This window comes from Pleurodeles waltl, chromosome 6 (assembly GCF_031143425.1).
Source record: "Pleurodeles waltl isolate 20211129_DDA chromosome 6, aPleWal1.hap1.20221129, whole genome shotgun sequence".
In the NCBI taxonomy this organism is placed as follows: Eukaryota; Metazoa; Chordata; class Amphibia; order Caudata; family Salamandridae; genus Pleurodeles; species Pleurodeles waltl.
The window spans coordinates 189,993,166-190,016,956 of NC_090445.1; the positions used below are offsets into that span (position 1 = coordinate 189,993,166).

The following is a 23,791-nucleotide window of genomic DNA, read 5'->3' on the forward strand; positions in this document are numbered from 1 at the left end:
ATTATGTTGAATTTGGTTTTATCGTCACATGCTTCCCAAATTTATGACTTTGTTGTCCTCTGATCTGGTCGAAATATATGTATTATTTTCATCTGGGGCATACTTTTATATTATTGGAACCACTTGCTACTGACAAGGTGAGGGTGTAGTGTGGTCAGTTTTACGTATCCTTTGTGCATTAGCTTCAGGCTTTAGGCCTTTGTGCATTTTGCCCTGGATGTATTTTATTCCTTTGCTCGCAGTTTAGAGCCTCTGTGCACTTTGCTCTAGATGCTTTTATTCGGCTTCGTACTGTTATTTTTCAAATAGCCAGTTCTACGGTCTTGTTTTATTTTTTATATCACACTGTTTAGCCTACTTCAGCACTGGAGTTCTCCATAACACATTCCTGTTCACTCTGTGCTTCAGTCAAGGATACATTCCGGTACATTGGCGATAGAAGTGGTAGGAGTTTAGTCTTTGGCATTCCTGCTTAGGGACATTTTGTGATCACGCTGACATGTTAGTTATAAAAACACTTCCTTGTCCCTATACACGCAAGAGGGAGATTCCGATCAGGGAACCACAACTAGACGCTGACTGCCTCGTTGCAGATGCTGAACCAGATCACAGGCCTATGCTCAGGTATGAGGGCTGATGTCTCCCCAGGGATTCAGAAAGGCAAGTTAGAAGCTTAACATGCTGTGCTCGAAATAGAACTAGCTGAGAGAGAGTAGAAATTGTTAAACACCATGATAGCATTGTTCTTATGTTTCACTCTCCTCGTGACTATTTCAATCCTACTGTGTTGTATGGTTCTGGTTATTTCGGCTCACGCCTTAATATCTAAAATGCAGTCGTTTTATTAAAACAATATATATAAAACTTATACTGCCTTTGTCATTTTTATATGGGATCATACTGTAAATGAGAGAGTTGGTTTGGATCTGATGACCACGACTTCCCTGAGAAGTTCCAAAGATGTCATGCTCTCGGCTGCCCAATCATCTCTTCCCTTTTGGAGAAATGAGGCACTGCTAGTTAGCCGGAGCAAAACTGGGTTTAGGGTGACGGAGGTCCTTCCAAGTGGGTCCGACTCAGTCCCCCACACCATGAACGACCCTGCTGCCTAGAAATCCAGTAGTCTCATTTAGGATAATGAGAGCCCACGCGACAGTATATGTGAAATGTTTATGTCTAGTGTTAGTCAAGACCTTTTGATTTTACTAAAATTATATATAAACTAACTAAAGTGGTTTTCAGCCAGGCGTCTTGAGTCACTGATCTGCTATTGTTTTACTCACATTTTCCTTCCCAACACTACATATGGCAGTGGATCTCCCCACTTCAGCCTCAGGCAACTTCACTGTGAGTGACACCACACTGCTTGTTCACAAGGAGCATATTGACACACAAAATAGTTGCCTCCTGTGATATGGACTACTATGGTGATGTGTACTTTTTGAGACCAAAAATGTTTTTGCTGTTAACCAATGCGTTCTTTTCATTGGCAAGTGCCTAGCAACTCCGCAAATAACACAGTTTTACAAAAACCAGACAAAAACAAAACAAGAATCGATAACACCAAAAGGATGGCAACCAATGCCCGTCCTGTTGGCTTGGCCAGTGTTTGTGAGGAAAGAAGCTACGCCAAAACAGAAGACATCGGACAAAGGACACCACACCTATCCCATGTTCTCAAATCACTACATCAAAAATAAATGAAATATTGTGATTATGCACTCACTGTAAGCATCTGCTGCCAAGATGCAACCCTTAAAAACAAAGAAATTCAACTTATAAGAAATCGAGGTGCACCACAGTCAATGTTATATTATGTACAAAGAATTCCCAATCAGCCTCCAAAATGTGTTCAGTTCTTCGCTTTATTTTCTTGTTCGAAAACTGTCACGCATTCACAACGATAACAGCCAACGCATTCTGTCCATAAAAAAGGACTTCTTCAGGGCTGTAATGCAAACAATACAAACAACATATAAATATACATATATAAAATAGTGTATGAAGTACATCCATGTCTTGATGGAAGAGAAAACAAGGCATAACGATTAAAGACAGACACTCATAATACCAAATCAGACTCTTTAGCCCTTCCAAAAACAAGAAAAAAACAAAATTATTAAAATGCAAGAAAACCTCAACATCATTCCGATCAATAACCATCACATAACAATACAAACCCCCAAAAAGAAACAACACATAGTCATTATTATAATGTTAAAAACCATAACCATTGCTGCTCCTGTTGTGGACAAGGCTTCATAACCTGCACACCATGTATACAAGTTGCAATCATCATCATGTCATGTTAGCATAATGACACATTCCTATTGAACATATTATTATAAAAGGGTAATTAGGAAAATGCTAGGAAAGACATGCATTAATTTCAGTTATACCATTTTAATTCCCATTGTAATGAAGCAATAAGAAACACATTTTAAATAATGTGGGAGTGTCACTAAGACCCAACTCATTTGTGATAGACATGAGGAACACCAAAGGCTCAAAACCCAGGAAGACAAAAGCCGGACAACAACCCTCTTGTTAATAACAGAACTTGCTACTGAAACGGACACCCACTCAATGATAATACATACCACAATTGATTGCCCCACTCCCATTCCCAGTAAGAGTCAGCCACATGCACACCAACTAAGGTCCCCCTTTATAAGGTTTGTGTAATGGGTTCTTGTGATACAGATTTAAAAAGACTATGGAAACACCTCGCACGGTGATAATGCTCTTTTATTGTGATAGGGGTTGAGTGAGTTTTTATACGTCGTTCGGGGTCCTTCATGACCTGTGTCTTCTTCTCAGTTAGTCAGGAAGATTAAATTTCTCTTTCTCTTTTTCCTAGGGATTCCAGGTGTTCGTCTTGATCCCACTCTCAAAAAGGGAGGCGATGTTCCCCAAAAGAAAGATGAAAAGAAAAAGCAGGTAAGTGTAGACGTTTGGGGTTTGAGATATATTTTCTATATAGGTTAGTAGGAAGGTGAGGATAGGGTGTGGATAGGTGTGAGGGTAGCTGTTTATTTAGTCATCTCGTGGTTCACCTGCCCCGTGACTACTTATTCTCTCTCTCTCTCTCTCTGTTTCTCCTTTATACTACAGGAGGGTGGTTTACTTCACCCCCTTCTGACGTGCGGTTAGGTTATTTAGAATCCTCTCAATTTAGTTCCTCCTCCGCCCGTCCCCTTCCCGGTTCCTCGTTTCTTTTCCCTTCCCCTTTATCTACCCACATCCAGTTGGGTAGGACTTTTACAACTAGGTACGCTCGTACCTGTGAGAGCCATGCCCCTCCTGGGACATGGCTGCATTGCAAGTTCTCCTTGGGTTTCCCGGTGTCTTCCTCTTCGGTCTCCAGTTCTGCCTCCGAATCGCCTCCTCGCTCTCCAGGCTCCGCTCCTCGTCCTGTCACTCCTGGGGGTGCCGTCCTTCGTCACTCTCCGTCTCCTTTTCCCTCTTGTTCCCGGATATCCAGATTGGACGTTGCTTCCGGGTCAGTGCTCCTCGCGGTCGTACCCCCGGGGTATGTGCTATCGGGTTTGGTGATCTGATGCGTAACCGTGGTGACAGACGCCGGGTTACAGTTTGTTTAAAAAAAAACTAAGGTCCCCCTGTGGTTGCTTCGCGGATAATACCTCACAGTTCAATCTAAAACCTAGTACCAAAAAATGATCACCACCATAAGTAAGGTTCATGCAATCAAAATTAGACAGAACTAAACGATGCAATATAAAAAAATGGGTCTCACCAGAAATTTGCCAGGATGCTCAATCCATCACTCACATCCCACCATTAATGTCCATTGTACATTATAATGAGAAATGATACATTCATAACTGGTGGTGCCAATTGTCCCCTTACTGGCACCTCTGAGTCAAAAAAAGTAGGCGCCATGAGAACCAACTCCATGCCTGCTATACAGCAGCACGGTTGGTGTGAAGCATGGCTTTTTAAACCAAAAAAAATAATAAGCCCCACAACGCTTTTACTTTCAGCCATGCTGTACTGCAGCCACGCTGCTGTACAACATGGCTAAAATCATAGACAAAGTTAAAAAACGATTGTGCTATGATGCGGCCAGTGCTTGATGTATCATAGTACTATTTTTTATTGCGTAGCAGGGAGGTGGGTGATAACAGTGAGAAGGAGTATGTGGGTACAAAAGGGGTGCAGGGTGTATGGGGAAAAAAGCAATATGACGTGTCCACGGCTGACCATGTCATAGTGCTTTTTAGGTTGAGTATAGCAGCGAGCAATTGCTGCTTTTCTGACGTGTTGGTATGTATCTGGGCTTTTAACCACACCCACGGCACGCCCATCACTATCATTCGTTCATGGGCTTGCCCTTCAAATATTTTTGTTATCATTGTTATATGCTTTACGTTTGTCCCTCCTTGGGGCGGTTTAGTTACCACCTTGGCCATCGACCCTGTTACATGGCTAATTGCACATTTGGCAATATACGTTTGACTGCGAGCAAACTTCTTTTTCCTTTTGTGTGCTCATTCCCGCTGATGCCATGGCACTTTGAATCGGCTCGCTTATGTGAAACTGTTTTACTTTTCATTTTCAATTTATGTGGCAAGAGGTGTCCGGTTAGGAGTTTACAACGCTAACAGCTCTAACTCGAGCAAACGCACGACCCATTGCATTGCAAATGCTTGTTTTACTTGAACACCAAAGTCCAGGTTGAGATACCTGTACTGTTGAGAAAACAAGTCAGGTATTGTCACTTTCATAGGTATGTTTTTTCATCCATATATTTTGCTCCTATATCCTTGACACCGAGGAAATTTGAATTCCTGGTTGTCTCTTACGGAATGCCGAAATCCCCACTTTCAACTTCTCTGTAAAAAATGAGTCTTGTGAAGATAGACCAAGTCTACACTATGGGGGTAATTTTGACCTCAGCGGTCTTTTTTAAAGACCGCCGAGGGACCGCCGTGCGGAAGACCGCCATTGATGGCGGTTTGCCGCGCGGCCTATTATGACCGTTGGCAGCTCTCCGTCCTTTTACGGACGGAGAGCCGCCAACAGCCATACTGGCGGGAGGCGGGGAAGTGGAGGTTGCTCCACCTCCACCGCCACGCCAACAGAACACCACCCAGCGAATCACGTCCTGTGATTCGCCGTGGCGGTGTTCTTTGGCGGTGTGGTGTCGGCGGAGCTGCCCCCATGGCTCCGTCCCCTCTCGGAGGATCGTCGGACCAGGTAAGTCGATCGTCCGTGAGGGGAGGAGGGTGGGGGTTGTTGTGTGAGTGCATGGGGGTGTGCATGTGTGTATGTAGAGGGGGGTGTGAGTGCGTGTATGCCTGCGGGGGTGTTGTGTGTATGGGAATGAGTGTGTGTATGTCTGTGGGTATGTCTGTATGGATGTGTGCGTGTATGTTTGAATGTGGGTGTGCGTGTATGACTGTGTGTGTGGATGTTGGCATATATATCGGCGTGTGTGCGTGTAAGTATGTAGGTGGTTCCTGCGTGCGTGTCGTGTGGGTATGGGTGAAGAGTTGTTGGGGATCGGGGTTGGGAGTGGGGCCCTGCCACCTTTGGGGGGTGGCAGGGGTGGTGGAGTGGGTAGGGGAGGGAGTTGGGGTGGGGGTGGGGGAGACCCCTATCAGTGCCAGGGAACGAATTCCCTGGCACTGATAGTGCTTACCGCCATGGATTACATGGCGGTTTAAACCGCTGGAAATCCGCGGCGGTAAGCCGGGTCCAAATACCGCCGGTGGTATAGTGACAGCCGCCGGGCTGGAGACCCAGGTCCCTGGTGGGCGGAACGGAGAACCGGCGAATGACCATGGCGGTAACCGCCATGGTCATAATTCCACAGAGTAAGACCGCTAGCCTGTTGGCGGTCTTACCGTCGGTTCTCCGCCTTCCGCCAGGGTCATAATGATCCCCTATATTTCCTTCACACTGTCCTTGCACCAGAGTCAGAAGTTCTTCTGAAGTTTGCAGAACACACCAAGGCATCTTATCTGGGGTTTGGGTGGAAGGGGCAATTTTCTCTAAATCGGAGACACTATTTAAGGCGTGAAGCCAGGAGTCCTGCCCACTTAGGAAGAAGCTTGATGTGAAACTATGTAGTATTTCTGAAAAAAGTGTGAGACATTCCATGTAAATTTCGGGAACTTTCAATTTCAGAATAAAATACGGTTTGCTCGCATCTTTTTTCATGTGACTCTGCACCTTGTGTAAAAACAAGTCTAGTGAATACCAGCAGGAGACTGGTTTGAGCAGATAATGTATTTCTGCAAGAGTTTTTCTGACAAACCAGTCAGACACCCACGGACAAAAATGTGAAACATTTTGCAAATGTCCTATAATAATTTTCACTGTATCGTTAAAAATTCTCTCAGGATTAGACATAATTGTCCCTGTTCTGTTGTAGGGGTTGGTTGAGAGATGTGAGTAGTTCCTGTACCTACTGAGATCTGTTGATCGCATAATAGATACATCAAAAACATTTCAGTGGCACGCTTTCTTCTTTAGCCTTTTTTTGCTCTAGGCATCATGAACAGTCACTTGTACTGACTGGGTAGAACCCCCCCTTAAATCTAAGCTGCCGGGCTGAATTAGGCAGGGACCCTTGTTCTCTGACAGTCCTCACAAATGTGTATGGATTATAACAAAACTATATATAAATCAGGATAGACCTATCAGGTTTCACTCAAAAAAAGACAAATGTCAGATTTTAGGTCTGAATAAGAAGCAAAACGTCCAAGAAATTCTGAAGGGAGTTGTTCCAGAACTAAAGCCCCACCAGGAGCGACTGTAGTTACTGTTACCAATTTAGCATTTGTATTGTAAACGATGATTGTAATGGCATTGAGAGGCTTTCGCCCGTGAATGCCTTCCCAAATGATAATCAAAGTACTCCCAAAAGAAGAGAAGCTTCTGATTTAAACATCTTGTTGCTTAACAGGCTTATTATTATTCACAAAAAGAGATACCACTGAACAGTTAGGTTAACTTCATCACTGATGGCAGCGATAACCAGCCGTGTCAAAACATAGGGAGTGGTAGCTTGGCACTATTTTTGTGGCGTATACTCAAATTAAAACAGTAATGTTTTGTCTAGTTTGTATTGGTTTTATACTAATGCTTGATACAGTAATTCGGGCTACATTTGTTTGGGGTTCTACTTTTAGGGTACCTTTCTCGGTTTGTCTACATAGAGATTTAGGGCCAGATGTAGAAAGGGTTTTGCGCCTCGCAAACAGCGAAAAACGCTGTTTGCGAGGCGCAAAAGCCTCTCCGCGATGCAGAAATACATTTTGTGAGTCGGATCCGACTCACAAAATGCATTTCCGACTCGCAAATAGGAAGGGGTGTTCTCTTCCTATTTGCGACTCGCAATGCAATTCAATTCCATTTGCGAACGCGAAAGCGGTCGCAAATGGAATCGCAGTTACCATCCACTTGAAGTGGATGGTAACCCAGTCGCAAGGGTCCCCATGGGACCCCTTCCCCTTTGTGACTGGAAAAAAAAATATTTTTTCAGAGCAGGCAGTGGTCCAATGGACCACTACCTACCCTGAAAAAATCCGAAACTAAAGGTTTCGTTTTTTTTTTCAAAGTGCAGCTCGTTTTCCTTTAAGGAAAACAGGCTGCACTTAGAAAAAAAAAACTGCTTTATTAAAAAGCAGTCACGGACATGGTGGTCTGCTGTCATCAGCAGGCCACCATCCCCTTGAGTGCCTATACTCGCAATGGGGTTGCAAATTGCGACCCACCTCATTAATATTAATGAGGTGGGTCTTTGCGACCCCATTGCGAGTTGCAGAAGGTGTCTGAGACACCTTTCTGCATACCAAATTGCGACTTGCAATTTGAGAGTCGAAGGGACTCGCAAATTGCAAGTCGCAATTTGGATTTTTTCTACATCTGGCCCTTAGTTCTCTCTTGTGAGACCTCCTGCCACTGCTTCTTCGTAAAACGTAATACAGTATAAAGAAAGAGTCAGCTTTGGGTCAGCACGTTCCGTGTCTGATTTCCTTAACTTTTTCTGCATTAAGCATTGGCTGGATGGGCTCTTATTGAAGCCCACCGTATTTCATGGAAGTTTACTTTTTGCCATTGACTTTACAAGAGTCACAAAGCTATATTATTCACGCCTCTTTGGGCCACTGGAATCTCTTGGCATTATACCTACCAGAATGTGACCTCAGGATAATTCAAGCTCTGAAATTAAGTTGCTGAGGTACCAGGCATCTCCCAGTGGCTGTGGAAATGCTGTAGACAATGTCAGGTCCCTCTGGCGGGCCAGTAGCACTTTCAGAAAGCACTAAGGTTGCAGTCTGGGTACAACTGGAGCAATGCACCTTGCTCCGGTCCCTTCCCATGCTTCTGCTCTATCTCCCAACTAGGAACTTCCTCATCACTGAACGTGACCTTCCTACCTGCAGGGCACTCTCTCCTGCTCAGCCAGGTGCTTGCCCTCACCTGTTAAGTCCTCTCATTCTTCTTCTCTTGCCCCATCAAACACCACAGCCACACTGTGCCCTGTCTATGCCTGCATCGTCTTCTCCTCAACCCTGCAAGATGGTATTATTGCATGTCCCCTCCTACTCTGCCCCAAGATGAGCAAGCCTCTGCATTACGCCCTCTTGCTCCTCCCTGTACACAGCAGCGAAAGTTATATCCTCCACCGGCAAATAGGCTGGTCTGGAACACCTTGTAGTGCTCACTTGAGCAAGAGTATTCATTGGCTACCCAGAAACTACCAAACTGAAAATGAAACTCATATACAGAAAATATACGGTGCAGCTCAGTCATATCCACTCACCTACAGACTGCCTCCCTCCAATGCACATATTTCACAATCCCACAAACAAGCACTGGCAAAGCCCACAGACGTGGCCTGTAACCGAAAATTCAAGCCAGCTTTATTTGCTTTGTCAATGATTGTTTACCTTTCGGGTGGTAGTGAAATAAACACCGGTTTGTATTGGTCTTCCCCATTTTTTATTTACCAGCTGTGAAAAGATTTACAAAGTGACAAATTATTTTCCAGTTGTCCTTTGTCCTTCATTGATCATTAGTTCTTATTTTTAGTCAATAGCTGCCCTGGTTCTCCTGAAAATTATTAGGCTAATGTTCTCCTGGTGTTATTATTATTTTCTTCAGACACTCCTATTCCTGATCTACACTTCTAGTAATGTACTGAATGAAAAGATGCAATACATTTTCCTTTTCTCATCACCCATCAGCACAGGGAATGACAACACGGCACACTGCAAACCTCTCCACTTCCAGGACCTACTGAAATGGCAGCTGCAACACGGACATGCAGTGTATGTATGTAGCAAGCACACTGCTGGCATGCTGAAGGCACACTAAAGGTAAGCTTCTCTGTGCACGTCTGCGCCTGGACCATGCCCAAACTCTATTCTGAATACTACCCAACGGTTCTCTGCAGTACTCCTTCCACCTGCACGCACTGCAGGTTCACAGCACCCACACACCCCAAGCAAACACTAACAACGCCCTCAAAACACCTCCCAACACACACACACCATACAAGCACCAACAACACCTACACCCCCACCGGAACCACATGCCACAGCATATAAGCACCCACTTGCGTGCATGCTTTTCAACACAGATCACTCAGCAAACATACAACTGAAATATGGGACCTGATGAGTAACAACAAACCTGACATCCTCTTCATCAGAGAGACCTGGCTCAACCTCACTTTGGCTCTGTACATTGCCAGGGAAATCCTGTGGGCTACAATGTCGCTCAAAAGGCCCACCTTCACAAGCCAGGATGAGGACTCACTATCATCTTCAAGGAATCCATCAAATGCACAACATCCATAGAGAACACCACCCCATTCATGGAACACCTGCACTTCAAGCTGCAAATCTCTGAAAACTTCATCCTGGAAAGAACCCTCACCTACCGGCCACCCAGACCACGAGCCACCTTTACTAACCTCATCACCAACTTCATTGCTCCGCTTATCATTAACTCCAGAGCCTATATTCTCCTTGGTGACATCAACTTTCACCTGGAAGATCGAAATGGCCACTGCTCCACATCACTCCTCGCAAGCTTGAGCAACATCAGACTCACCCAGCTCATCCCAGAACCAACACATACCACAGGGTACACACTAGATCCCATCTTCACCACAAACAACAGCATCAAATACACCACTCACATAGACTGACCTCTACATCATCCACTTTCAAATCAACACACCTCAAGTTAACACCTCTACCAGGTTAGGCTTTCCAAAATTACAGAAGCAGACTGGCTCAGTATCCTCAGAAGGATCAATCTAGTCATAAAAACAACCTCCACAAGGACATCAATACCTTCAACAACTGTATCAAGAACTGAGCAGACTCCCTGGAACCCATCCAACCCAACAAGCACAGTAGCTCAAACAAGAAGGTCAGCTGGTACCCAGAAGACCCCTGAGACACTAAACAACACTGAAAACAGTTAGAAAGTAAATGGAGAGCTACCTACAACACCACTGACAAAACTACCTAAAAGGCTGCAGTCAGACACTATCACCAGCAAATAAAAGAGACCAAGAAAAAAGCAATAGTGGACTGCGTCAAAGGAAGCTCCAACATCTGCAAGGAGATCTTCTTGATCATTAAAGATTTAAGATTTCACCCCGCCCTCTGCCACTGTCAACATCGCAGTCTCCCACCTATCAAACTTCCTCTACAGAAAATCGCGGATATCTCCAGCAGCTTTGCACACCAACCCAACCTCAGGGAATTTGTAGCTAAACTACCCACCACCAAACAAGATGACCACCTGACCGTAGGACAATCCTCACCAAAAATGACACAGCAGCAGCCATGCAGACCATCCACTCAGGGGCTCCAATGGACCCATGCCCCCACTACATCTACAACCTTGGAACATCATCAATCCGCACTACCCTGAGCTACATCATCAACATCTCCACGATGTCCATCACTTCCCCAGATGATTGATACCTAGCAGAAATCAATGCCCTCATCAGGAAGCTCAAAGCTGATCTGAATCAACTGAGCAAATTTTGACCCATCTCCCTGCTCCCCTATCCAGCCAAAGTGATTGAGAATCATCCTGGACAGAGAACCAGGAGCCCTCACCCTGCTCGAGTCTCTGCAGTCTCCAACACTGTCTCCCATGACACTCTCATTAGAAGGCTCCACAGGACAGGCATATAAGCATCCACTCTAAAATGGATCTGTTCCTTTCTCATGTGAAGAACCCAATGGGTCAGTCTGCCACCCTTCACATCAGAGACCAAGAAATTGATATGCGGAGCCCCAAAAGGATTGTCCCTCAGCAGCACCCTTTTCAACATATGCATGACACTGCACAATAACATAATTTGAGCACAAGACATCACCGTCATCTCTTACGCAGATGACACCCAACTCATCCTCTCCCTGACAGACAAGACAACTACTGTAGGAAGCAGGCTCAGTATATGGTGTACAACTATAGGTGAGGCCCCTTGTAGTGGGTCCAGGCAACCCTAAGTGATAGTGTAAGAGGTTCTAGGTAGCCAGAGCTCTCAGAAGGTAGTTGTGGAGAGCAGCTAAGGCTTAGCCAGGAGGATGTAAAGTAAATACCACACAGGTCAGTCAGTAATAGATACACAGGAAAGAACCACACCGGTGTTATAAAAATAATGTATAATTTATTATAACACAAACACTAAACAAACTTTGGTGTATCTCCTAACCGGAGATATGAACATACAAAAATATACTCAGAAACAGGTAAGTAAAAGCATAAAGTAACATGGGCCCCTATGCGGGGGGACCATATACTAAAAAAATGAAATGCGAAAATCACTACCAACCCAAGCTACCACCCAAGGACCCTTAGGACTGGGAGAGCACTAAGACACCAAAGGTAAGTAGGAAGGATTCCCCAGGCACCCCTTGTGCAGTGTTGTAACCCCTGGTCAGTGTCCATTGGAATGCACAGGGAAGTCGTAGTTGGAATTTTTGAGTTTTAGGACCCTTTCCAGAGGACCCCGAGGAAACCTGTTAGGACAAGGAAGGTTCAAGAGTGCCCGCACCTGTGGATATCCAGAGAAGCAGAGTATCCACACCAGGGATCCCAGGTGCATGGGGATGAAGTTGTGTCGAAACTTTCCATTGAAGTCAATGGGGGACCTCAGTTGTCCAGCTGCTGTCGTGACCCGATAACCAGTTTGGTGGAAGCAAGGTGTGGACTCCAGAAGGAAAGGACCTAAGGAAAGAAGGGACAGAGTCCAGACCACCCAGTGGTGCCCAGGCGGTGCAGGGGGCAATGCCCACCCTTCTTGGACGGTGGTTGAAGAATTGCAGCTGTGGTGTCCAGGCAATGCAGGAATATCCCAAGAGTCATACACAAGTTGTCTCACGCCAGGCGTCAGATTGCAGAGGGGTCAGTGGTCAGCAGAACCACAAAAAGCCTTGGCAAATGCAAGAAAGCATACACGGAGTGTTACAGAATTTTGGGGACCGGCAAGGTCCAGGAGACTCTACCTTTGAGGTGAGTCAGGGCTAGCCCTCACAAGCAAGAAGAGCTAGAAGGAACCATTGGGTCCTCGAGCAGGACCCTCTGGCAGCAGGCACAGGGAGTCGTAGGTAGGCCTCAGCAGCACAGCAAAGAGGGGTGCCCACATCGCAGGAGTTGCTGAGAGGATGTCATTATTGGAGCTGCGTAGTTCTTAAAGGGAAGGATGCAATACAAAAAGAAAACTGCAAAGTTTTTTGTTTTTTTTTTCTCCATTTTTTAAGAATAGGCTGAGGTCCATGGGACCACTGCGTGCTCTCAAAAAATGTTTGCACCCCCATTTGCAAAGGGGAAGGGGCTTCTTGGGGACCTTTCCCGTTTGCAAATGGGTTACCACCAAGTTGAAGTTCGTGGTACTGAGAATGTTTTGAAACTGCACTCCTGGTCGCAAAATACATCCCCCTGCGACTCGCTATTAGGAAGGGGTGTCCTTTGACATGCCCTTCCTAATACCGACTCGCAAACCTATAATGCAATTCGGTAATAGATTACCAAATCACAAAATAGCATTTATAGATTCCATGCATCCTCCTGCAGTAGAGGAATTGCTCAGGCCTCTTTAGGACTCAGGAGGCACAGAGCCACAGTTTGCAGCACTCGGTTTACTGAGCCTTGGAGACATCTAGCACCATTCCACGTGACAACTTTCAGGTCACTACAACAAGCTTTGCTTCCCCTCCTTACACCATATGACAACCAGCTTTGCTTCTTTGTTCATGGGGCCATCCCAAATGGCCACTACTGGGGTAATTCATGTATTTTGTGTATGTGCATGTGTGTGTATATCAGTGAGCTTGTCTTTGTATACATGAATATTTCTAAGCATGGACAGGTATATTATTGTCTTGGTCCACTTTGGCATTATGATAGTCATGTCTGGTATAACAGTTATCTTATGGGCATAATTTGCAAATTTTGGACCTCCCTGCTACAATGATGGCCATCCTGGACATAATGATGGTCCTGGCAACAATGAATAACTATGAGAATAACTATGAGAGCACTGATCCTTGGCTTCTAATGGGCATCCCTGCCATCTGATGGCTACCACTGGCCTATGATGGGATTCATTTTATATGCAACTGAAATGAATGTTCAGGTGGGGAGAGGAATGATTAATTAGTAGAGACAAGCTTTTGAATTGATTTGATTAACTTCAAATGAAAAAGCTCACATATGAGAGCAACATATGGGGAGCCTTAGCTGGTGTTTGAAAAAAAATGTTTTGGTAAATTAAATAAATGTTTCTGTACTCAGGGTAGAATAGTGAGAATTGTAGACAAAGGCCCTCATTCTGACCCTGGCGGTTTGTAACCGCCAGGGCAGAGGGCAGAGGAAGCACCGCCAACAGGCTGGCGGTGCTTCCGGGGCAATTCTGACCGCGGCGGTAAAGCTGCGGTCAGAAAAGGGGAACCGGCGGTTTCCCGCCGGTTTTCCCCTGCCCCAGGGAATCCTATGCAGTGCCGCCATGGGGATTCCGACCCCATTCCCGCCAGCCTGTTCCTGGCGGTTTACACCGCCAGGAAGAGGCTGGCGGGAACGGGTGTCGTGGGGCCCCTGGGGGCCCCTGCAGTGCCCATGCCATTGGCATTGGCACTGCAGGGGCCCCCTAACAGGGCCCCGTTAAGATTTTCAGTGTCTGCCTAGCAGACACTGAAAATCGCGACGGGTGCCACTGCACCCGTTGCACACCAGCAACTCCGCCGGCTCCATTCAGAGCCGGCATCATCGTTGCTGGGGCTTTCCCGCTGGGCGGGCGGGCGGCCTTTTGGCGGTCGCCCGCCCGCCCAGCGGGAAAGTCAGAATGACCGCCGCGGTCATTTGACCGCGGTGCGGTCTTCTGGCGGTCTCTGCCCGGCGGGCGGCGCCCGCCCCCCGCCGGGGTCGGAATGACCACCAAAATGTTATTTGAAGGGTGTCACATGGCACTTGCTGCTATGGATGTTATTTCATAAGAAAGATGAAAGGATGACTAACACTCACCATAAAGGAGAAGAGTTTGAATTCCAGCAAGGTCGACTCAGCCTTTCATTCTTCTAGGGTGGTAATTTAAGTAGATCTAAGAAACAGCTAAAGTATTGTATAATTATTTTTATGACTCACATAAAAGCAATTCATACATTTTTATGACATCATCCTCATTACCACTAATATTCTCAGGGAAATGTGTGAAGTCTGAACGTGTTAGGTCTTTGTAACTTGCCTAGTAGCTCAAGTGCGTCTGAGCATTTGAGTTCCTTCTAGCACAATGGATAACTCTACAGGCTACTAGGGGGTTCATGGACATCAGCAGCAGCTACCATAGGTCTTTCTTACTGACCTGTGCTGCAGAGCAAGACCTGCAATGGGTAAATAAACACAGGCCGACAGTGAATTTATTAAGATGCAATGAATAAAAAATTGACGTAAATGTTTGTGTGGTTGAAAAGTGCAAGACGGGTGTCTCCCATCAGTCCATAATTCGTTGCCGGATAAAAAGATATGAGAAAACCCATTCTCATTGTCTCTATAATCAGAAGATATTTCCCTAAGAAAGTGTATAATAATGTGTATTATAATAGGATGTGAAGTTATCTTTGTTTGTTTTTTATGTCTTCACTCTCTACGGCCATCAACTGTGAAACGTGGCATTACGACGACTTACATTATTTTCAATCAACTTAGAAGTGAGGGAGGCTAATTGCCGTGAGGTATGTTAGGTGCTATCATCAAGTTAAATGATGTTGTGCCAATCATATTTTAATAACATAGTCATGCTGGCGGTGTGACAGCAGCGGTCCCATGAGGGTGGGAGTCCATTGCGAGACCCGTGCAGCATTGTACTATGGTTGTGGCTATTGGATGGATGCTAGCAGCTCACACCTGATGTATATTGGACAACTGTGAGCACCTCCAAAACACACTATAAAACACACTCCATTTCAGATCATCACCCTTTGCCATTCCAGTACAGGACACCATTTTGATGCACAATTTGACACAAAGGACACAGGTTTTTCTCTGTTTTTGTCTCCCTCTTTTTTTTCCCTTTGAATTCATTTCATTGATTTTCCACCAACATCTGGAGCACTAGATTTTTGTTTTGGACACTCACTATGGCAGGGAGGAGGGCTGAATGTTTTACAGAGGGAGAATTGTCAACACAAGTACAAAATACAACCATATCTCGGAAAAGGCAAATGGGGACCAGAATAGTGGATAGAGTGAATGCTGTAGCTAAAGGTCTGCACACACAGGAGTAAATTAGGAAGAGGTGAAATGACCTGTGGGGAATGTGTATTCTCTGGCCTCCAAACATCATATGGAGGCCCAGAGGACTGGTGGTTGTTCTCCCAGCTCCCTCTTACACCTCTTTCCCTGGGAGGAGAAGGTTGTGCAGATCTTACATCCTGAAGGCTTGACAGCAATCCCTGGTGGAGTGGAGGCTGGTAAGTTAGCAATGTCTCACTAATCCCAAATGGAGTATTTTGCCCTTAAGTTAGTCGTACATAATAATCTGAATTTAAATCTTCCCTTCACATTGGCAAAATCCTAATGTTGTGGAAACTGGATGAAGCTGTTGATGTGTCTGATCATGGAAGAAAGGACTTCTTGTAGCATACTATTGAACATTGGTTGTGACATGCCTCCAGATATTGTCACAGTGTATTGGAAAGATCATGTGGCCACAAATGAAAGTACTGCCATGAGTTTCACTATTGGTGCAATTGCTGTTGTATTCCTGTTGTGAGGCAGACGATTAGGCTCCAGCCGCTGACCTAAATCCAGAATAGTTTGCCTATGCAATCTGTATGTGTTTTATGATGTCCCTTTTCTCCATGAGGGCAAGGCCTGGAAAAGGTTGGAAGATTTGAGTCTGTCTTCTTCTACCTCCAGTGTTAGAAAGTCTGCATTAAAGAAAAACAAAATATCACTTGAAATGGTCCTACAATACTTAGATAATCAACACACATTGCATGTCTTTGCAAAAGGACATCTTTTTGTGCATTGTACACATTATGTTTATGTTATGTTTCAACTTAAAATAACAATTACATTACATTTCTGATATTTGTTTAGATAGTTTGCAAATAATACATTTACAATGTATTATTTACACATTTGTTATGTCAAAAATCTGTCAACGGAAGTATAAAATGTGCTGTGTTACTATTGTGGTAAAACACAGTAACGCATTACATTATAAAGTGTGAAACTTAACTAAAAACAGTGTTGTATGTATTTTACATTGCTAAACAAACTACCCACCATTTTGAGTCGTGGTGGCACACTTAACATTTGAATATACACTGGTTTGCATCCTAAAATGACAGCCGCCTGACTTTGCAGCCAGAACATTGGCAAAGCGCTCGCCACTGGCGGAAGTTGACTGCGTAGGAGGTGTAACACTCCACAACCGATACAGACATAGGCTAACGTGTGTGACGGGTATTCACGAAAGCCAATGGCTCTGTCTGTCTCCATCACGGATCGCGTATGCCATTTACTTTTACGCAGAATCTCAAAAAAGCTCACTTGCCTCCTACACCTGCAGCCAACAACACCTCCTACACTTTTGCTGCTGTTACCAACCGCTAGGAGCCAGGATGCTAGGCAAAGCATGTGACAGGGCCTTTAACGTCTCCCCTGAGGAGTTGGAACTCCTCACCATGGTGGTTCTGTCCCTGTACAGCCAGTTCTATGGGAACCCAGAGGAACATGTTTGAATGGGAAATGTTTTTCTAAACAATTTGTTTCTTCTTCACACAAAGGATAATTTGTCCCTTTTTGTTCATGAGTGAAGTGTTATGACTGGAGTGTAGTGAACTGAATAATTTATCAGGGGACATAACGATGTTTCACAATGTTTGAAAAGTCTGTAAATTGAAAAGAAAAGTCACCTGAATGAATAAGCTGACTTTTCCGTTCATTTTAGTCACAAATCCAGAATTCTTTTAACCAACTGCTTGGCCCTTCCTTCCAGCGGCCAGTAGACACTGTACCAGTAGTATGAGTGATAAATGCAGACAAATGTTAATATGAGAGAAATGTAAAGTGCAAGAAGAAACTTTCAGGTAATGGAGTTGTCTGATTTTTTTATTTCAATTTAAGCTACATCCCATTTTATGTAGGAAGAGTGTGTGTATGTTTTAGCCAGGTAATGGTGCCACATATGGGGAAAGGTATATCCCGCGCTGCAAGCATAACTGACACAGGCTCTCAATCACCCATACAAGTATGTCCCATTACTAGATACACTTGTTCATACAGCACCCAAAACCATGCTGTCACTGACACAGACGGTGGCCCTTCCATACTGCCCTTAGTCATTGTCTGTGTTCCAAACCATGATATCTGCCTCTAAAAAAATCTTTGCATTGAGCCAGTGGAGCTGTGCATGAGAGTGTGTGCTAATATTGTACAAGTTGTTTAGCTGTTAGTAGCTCACAATGATTTGTACTGGTCAGGAGTGTATCTCACTACATGAAAGGTTTCAGACCTCTTGCTAGATTATGTTTGTGGCCTGGATTAGCAACATGAGGACATTGCAATTATTGAGGATACTCCACAGGTCACTACAAATGTGTATTCTCTAGAAGAAGAAAAAATATTGCCAAATAATCTCTACTGACTTGTTAGAAATGCTTGTGAAATATGTAACAAAATTGGTTCACAGCAATACAGACAAACAATACCTCACAAAAGTCTTTTGACTTTGTTTCTTCTTATCCATACAGGTCAATGCTTATCAGTAAAAGGTGATGTAGAAAGCCATCGCCAAGAAGGTGAGGACCCTGGGGGTCTATCAGTGGCACTCTGTTTCCAAAAGAGGTGGGAGGACCTACGATGCTGGACCAGAAAGTCATCAGAAGCCTAGCTCGGCCTGTCCTCCGAGTATGGGAAGAGTGTGCGCTGCTCCCTGACCCCCTAATGGACAAGAGCCCAACAGCAGCATCAAGGGGATAAGTTCTAGTGTGAGTTCAACATGTTAAATAACTTATTTTTTGTTACAGCAGCTAATTTTGCCATCAACATTAAGGTTGACATATGTCTGTACAAGGCAGAAGAGTAAGAGTCGTTGTGTGTTAGTTTTGTCCAAGATGTATGATAATTTGATTTGTAGATAACATTTTGGTAAAATGATTTGTGTTCACTACAAAAGGACTGGTTTGAGCAGCCACATGCCTGCCTAAGCAACAAATATACATCAGGTACTTTGATGGTATGAGGGACAGTAGCACCAGACAGGCCACTGGTCTTGACTGGTGAGGTGTTATGCTCCTTCGCTATTGTGCATGATGTTACATTAGCCTTATTACAGGTGGCATAGCATACAATCCTAGTACGATACAGTGGTTGTTATAAGCATCACAGTGGTAGATTGGTTTTAGAGACAAACAAGAGTGAACATGTGAGCAAAAATAACTGGAAACATCAGGTTAAATGGCTACATGATGTGTCTTAAAACAAAATTACTATTTTTTATGTTAAAAATGACAAATTTGCATGATGTTTTACTCCATCACAAATGTGCATGTGGGCCAGTCTGTTTAGTGATGAATAATTATGATAGGCACACAATTGTTGGTACAGAACAGGCAGAGTACCACATACCATTTTACATTTCTGATTTTTTGTAAAATAATGTGTAAATAATGCATTTAAAATGTATTATTTACACTTTTTTTTTGGGTCAAAAATCTGTCAACGGAAGATGATATATCAATAAAATGGTCAAGAATGGGATACTTAAAGGGACTTCTGAAGATGAAAGGTTCCATCCCATATATGTTGAAGTATTCCACCAGCCAAACTCAATATCAGGCCCAAATTAAGACTCATTTTTTAAATGTATAAAAGCATCAAGATGTAATCAGTTGCCTTGTAAACATACTGTACACATGTATATTTTGTTTATATTCTTTTTGGTGACATAAGTTCACTATTCTAAAAAACAAATCCCACCCATTCAGAGGTGTTAAACAGTTCCTGGCGAGAACTTATAATGGATATGAGAGTCAAGGTCATACATGATAGGGGAGCTATTATGGGTAATAACAAAACTGTGACCAAATGGTTTCTGAAAATATTCCCTACATGCATGAAATGATGATAATACAAAACCAAATTTTGGACTCTTAAAGCAGATGAAATCTGAAAACTTGAATAATGTATTTTGATCAATGCTCATGATCAGTTCTATTTACACAGAGACATTGAAATTGGTGTATCTGTCATCTGGAGCTAGCGAAGGAGACATTGGCCATATAGGCGAGGAAGCAGCTGGCCACTGTGGTTCAGGTTTTGAGGCCACAGACACCAAGGGACCCAGTGGCATGGGGGATGAGGGGACTGGCACGGAGGCAACAAGCTCCAGTACATCATCATCTTAGGAGGCCTCAAAAGAAGACTTGTCCCTAGTAGTGGCGGCCCCTACTGCAACTTTACCACCTGTATCCTTGTCCACCACCCAGAGAACCATCTCCATCCTCCCTCTTGCTCCTTCTCAGTTGGCCAAACCCACATCCCTAAAGAGGTGGCGTCTCCTTCACTGCAGGCACAACTCCCACCCCCTGACTGAATGAGGAGGCTATTGACCTCCTACGGAAAATCTCTGTAGGCAAGACTGCACTACTGAATGCCATCCACAGGCTTAGTGGCCAGATGCAACAAATTGTAGCTTTTCTGAAAGGCACTCACAGTGCTATGTCTGGCCTACAGAGGTCATTCCAGGGTCTAGCCTTCTCGCTGACCACAGCCTCCCAGCCATCCCAACCTCATGCCCTAACTCCTGCCCTTTCCCCATCTCAATTCCTTATTCCCAGTCCTGTCCAAAGCACACTCACTCCTTTGCACGCATCCACTACAACACACACAAGCACTACATCCACATATAAACACAAACAGCAAAAAACACAGACATACACACAAACAACATACAGACACCACACCTGCCACCACCACAAGCATACCCGTAGATAGCACACCCACCACCACACCCACATCGACAGCCACCACCACCACCAGCACACCCAGACACCACGCCCACATGCACAGCCATCACCACCCCCACATGCACCACCACATCCGCAGCCAGCACCTCAACAGCACACCCATCCACACACACACATACATTAGACACAACATCCACTGAACACAAAGGCCCACACTCACCCAACAGCATACACCCAGGAAAAAACACACACCAAAACGTACATCATATACACCTGACTCACTGGCATCTGCACCCTCAACAGACACATGCACATCACCCACTGCCACTCCCTCTACCTCCCAAACCCAAATCCTTGCCAACCATCCTACCCATTTCCCCAAAGAAGACCTTTTATTTTCCCTGGAATGTGGTAGCATGCAGTAAGAGAGGTGGGGTCATATTTGACTTCGGACCCAGTGGAATCAATCTTGGAGTGCTGCTAATGACATTCTGTACAAAATTGTTGTGGAGGTTTGCTGACAGATAGGTATAGTGTATTGATGCAGTCCTGTAGCCTTTGTGTGGGAGAAATAGAGACAGTTGCCTTTTCATAAATGCAGGGGTTATGCCCTGCCTTTTGTCCATCCCACAAGACACCCCTGCTAGATGTGATTATAGAGTGTGGGGACTCTGGGACAGGGGGATCTTTATAAATACAAGGCCAGATGAGTGTCAGCCCTTTTTTTCTTGTTGAGGTATCACTCCCGAAAGATTTGAAGGTGTTAGGTCGTGAAAGCTGTCTTCTTATTTCTGCCCATGTTTTGGGTGTCTGGAAGTAGATCATTCCCAGCGCCACTCCCTCCTGCCTGCTGTCACCTGAAGACAAATTGTATCTATTTTGACCAAGGATAAATAAACAAAATGGCCCATCCAGCCTGAATCATTTAGAAAGTGGAAATTAAGTATAAACCATCCTTGTCTGGAATATGAGTATCAGAGACAGACTGAAATATGCATCTACCATTCCAGACGTTCTTGTTGACCATTCAAGACACTACCCTGAAGGGTAGTGAAGAAATCCCTGAACCAGGGCTGAAGTCTGTGACAACCAGCTTCCCAGTCATATGAGAGGACATCACCTGTGAAGTAAACAACCCACTTCTGGAGAAACTGAGGTCCTACCATGAATGAGGAGTCAGCCTGCTGGCTGAAAGAGAAACATTGGAGGTTTCTGTCATAGGAGTCTGCCTAGAGAAGAGCCAAGATCTTTGTAGATTAACTATCCAGAAGTGGACTGAACAAGCGACAACCTCATTCTTGTGTCTTGGTAAATGTGTAACTGCTGGAGCTCATGGTGAGCCCTGTGCCTCTGTCAACAAGTATGCTGTCCTTGTTGCCCCCACTGAGCCTTGAGGTGATTCTTAATACCCTTCCTGGGCTGGGACTGATTGGCAAGCGCTGGCATGAACTGCTATGAGGCTCAAGTATGTGACCTGGTTGTCCCCTTTTACAGAATATGCCTGAGCCCCTAGGTGCACTGAAGCAAGACTCAACCATATCCGTGATGGCATACCGAGACTGAACTGCCCTTGGCACTTGCAAGTGTACCTGTGACCTCCAAACTCCACTGTTTTGTATGGCGTGATCTGATCCTAAAATGCAGGCTTGGGTTCTAATTTCAACCCACCAACTCACGCACATTACATGCTGCAAAAACCTGTGGGTGGGATGGACTCTTCATCTCGGGGACCATCTGCATTGCCCAGAATAACAGCAGGTGGGGGTGTCAATGAGCAACAGGACGTAATAGCTGATCTGGACTGCAGCATTTTGCAACTTAAGCTATTTTGCAAGTTGATGGTGTTACAGATTGCTGATATGCAGGAATTAACATTGGCAGTCACCTTTCTTAAAGAACCATCAATGTACAGTAAACAAACTGGCCTGTGGGTCATGGAATACAAAGAAGATATTCACTGTAGCAAAAAAGGAGCTAGCACCTGTCAAGATTTTCCAGAGTAGTGTTGGCCCCATAAACTAAAGTAGCACAATGTGATATACAGTAATTAGGCTTGTGTTCCATATTATCTGTTTGTGGAGTATTAAGTAGCAGTGTAATATAATATTCACTGGGCAATCCATTATTGAATGTTATTGTGTGCATTATTGATGTCTGAGTATTTAATCCCACATCACCTTCTTGAGTAATCTTTTGACTGCTTGCCTCACTACCCTGAAAATAAACTGCTAAAAGGAGGTACTTGGTGCTTAGTCGTCAGGACACCAGTAGACCAGTCCCAGGACTCCAGAGGTAAACAGACTCAATCACCTCGATTGAGGCCTATCAAACTTCTGAGGGCCCTGTGGTTCCTGTACCAGTTGTGACATGGCGGAGGGACTGTAGCCAGTTTTTTCCACCGGCCAATCACGATGTGCTTTCCCACCGACATAACTGTGGTGGCCAAACCTCCACACCTGAGTTGGCGGATTGGGAGATATGTAAGCAACAAACTTATCTTTTTTCGACCTTTCCCATTACCTGCCACCATGAACCCGATCATACAAGTCCTACCCTTGCTGCTGCTAATGGACCAAAACAAAAATCATCCCTGTTTGCACCAGAAGTGAAGCTAAGTAACTGTTTTATCTGTGATCCTAGGAATTGTCGGTGTACATTAGCACTAGACTCGTGCATGCTTAAAAAAATACTTGTAAGCAATAGTATAATGATGTTGAATGCAATGCAACTTCAGCTTCTTTTGAATATTCAGCTATTTACCTCTCTGAGCACAGAGCAAATGTTACATAAGAACAAGATTTGAAGGCATCTTTTATTGCCTCTCCACTTTTCAACTGAACAGAGCACCTGCTCAGTGTCACCTCGCCAGAAGGAATGAGTAAGTATTATCAAATAACACTACTAAATTCTCTCTCATTTATCTCACCCTGCTACTATTACCTCCCTGGATTCTTCCCTCCTCCACCCCTCCATTACTCTAGACAATCCAACTAACAAACACACATATCCGCGGTTCAAATTAACTCCTAATAATACTAAAACTGTACTCATATTTCCCTATACTAATCCACCTCTAATTCCTTTTGGGTTCCGGAGTAGCATGCTACTCACCAAGAAGCGCTTCAATGCCTTGTCAGGGGTAGTAAGTGCTATTTAAATACTATTACAATACAATATGTGTGTAATGTGGTAGTTAGATTTTTTTTTAAACATACCTTGGTATACCAGTCACACTCACCAATCTAGTACTAACTGCTTTAATGGCAATGGACACCTACACAAAAAGTCACATCAATCCAAAATCAAAATGTGTC

The 23,791-nt window shown here is 44.5% G+C and overlaps 1 long non-coding RNA gene across 3 annotated transcripts in view; it reads left to right on the forward strand.

Moving 5' to 3' along the window:
- Nucleotides 1-23,791, forward strand: part of LOC138299505 (uncharacterized) — a 242,379-nt gene that overhangs the window by 120,261 nt on the left and 98,327 nt on the right. For 2 of the 3 annotated variants that reach the window (XR_011204762.1, XR_011204763.1), the window contains exon 3: nt 2,861-2,940. This is a non-coding gene — a long non-coding RNA (uncharacterized lncRNA). Of the gene's footprint in view, nt 1-2,860; nt 2,941-18,260; nt 18,498-23,791 lie in introns of all 3 variants that reach the window. The other variant, XR_011204761.1, reaches the window with a different exon arrangement.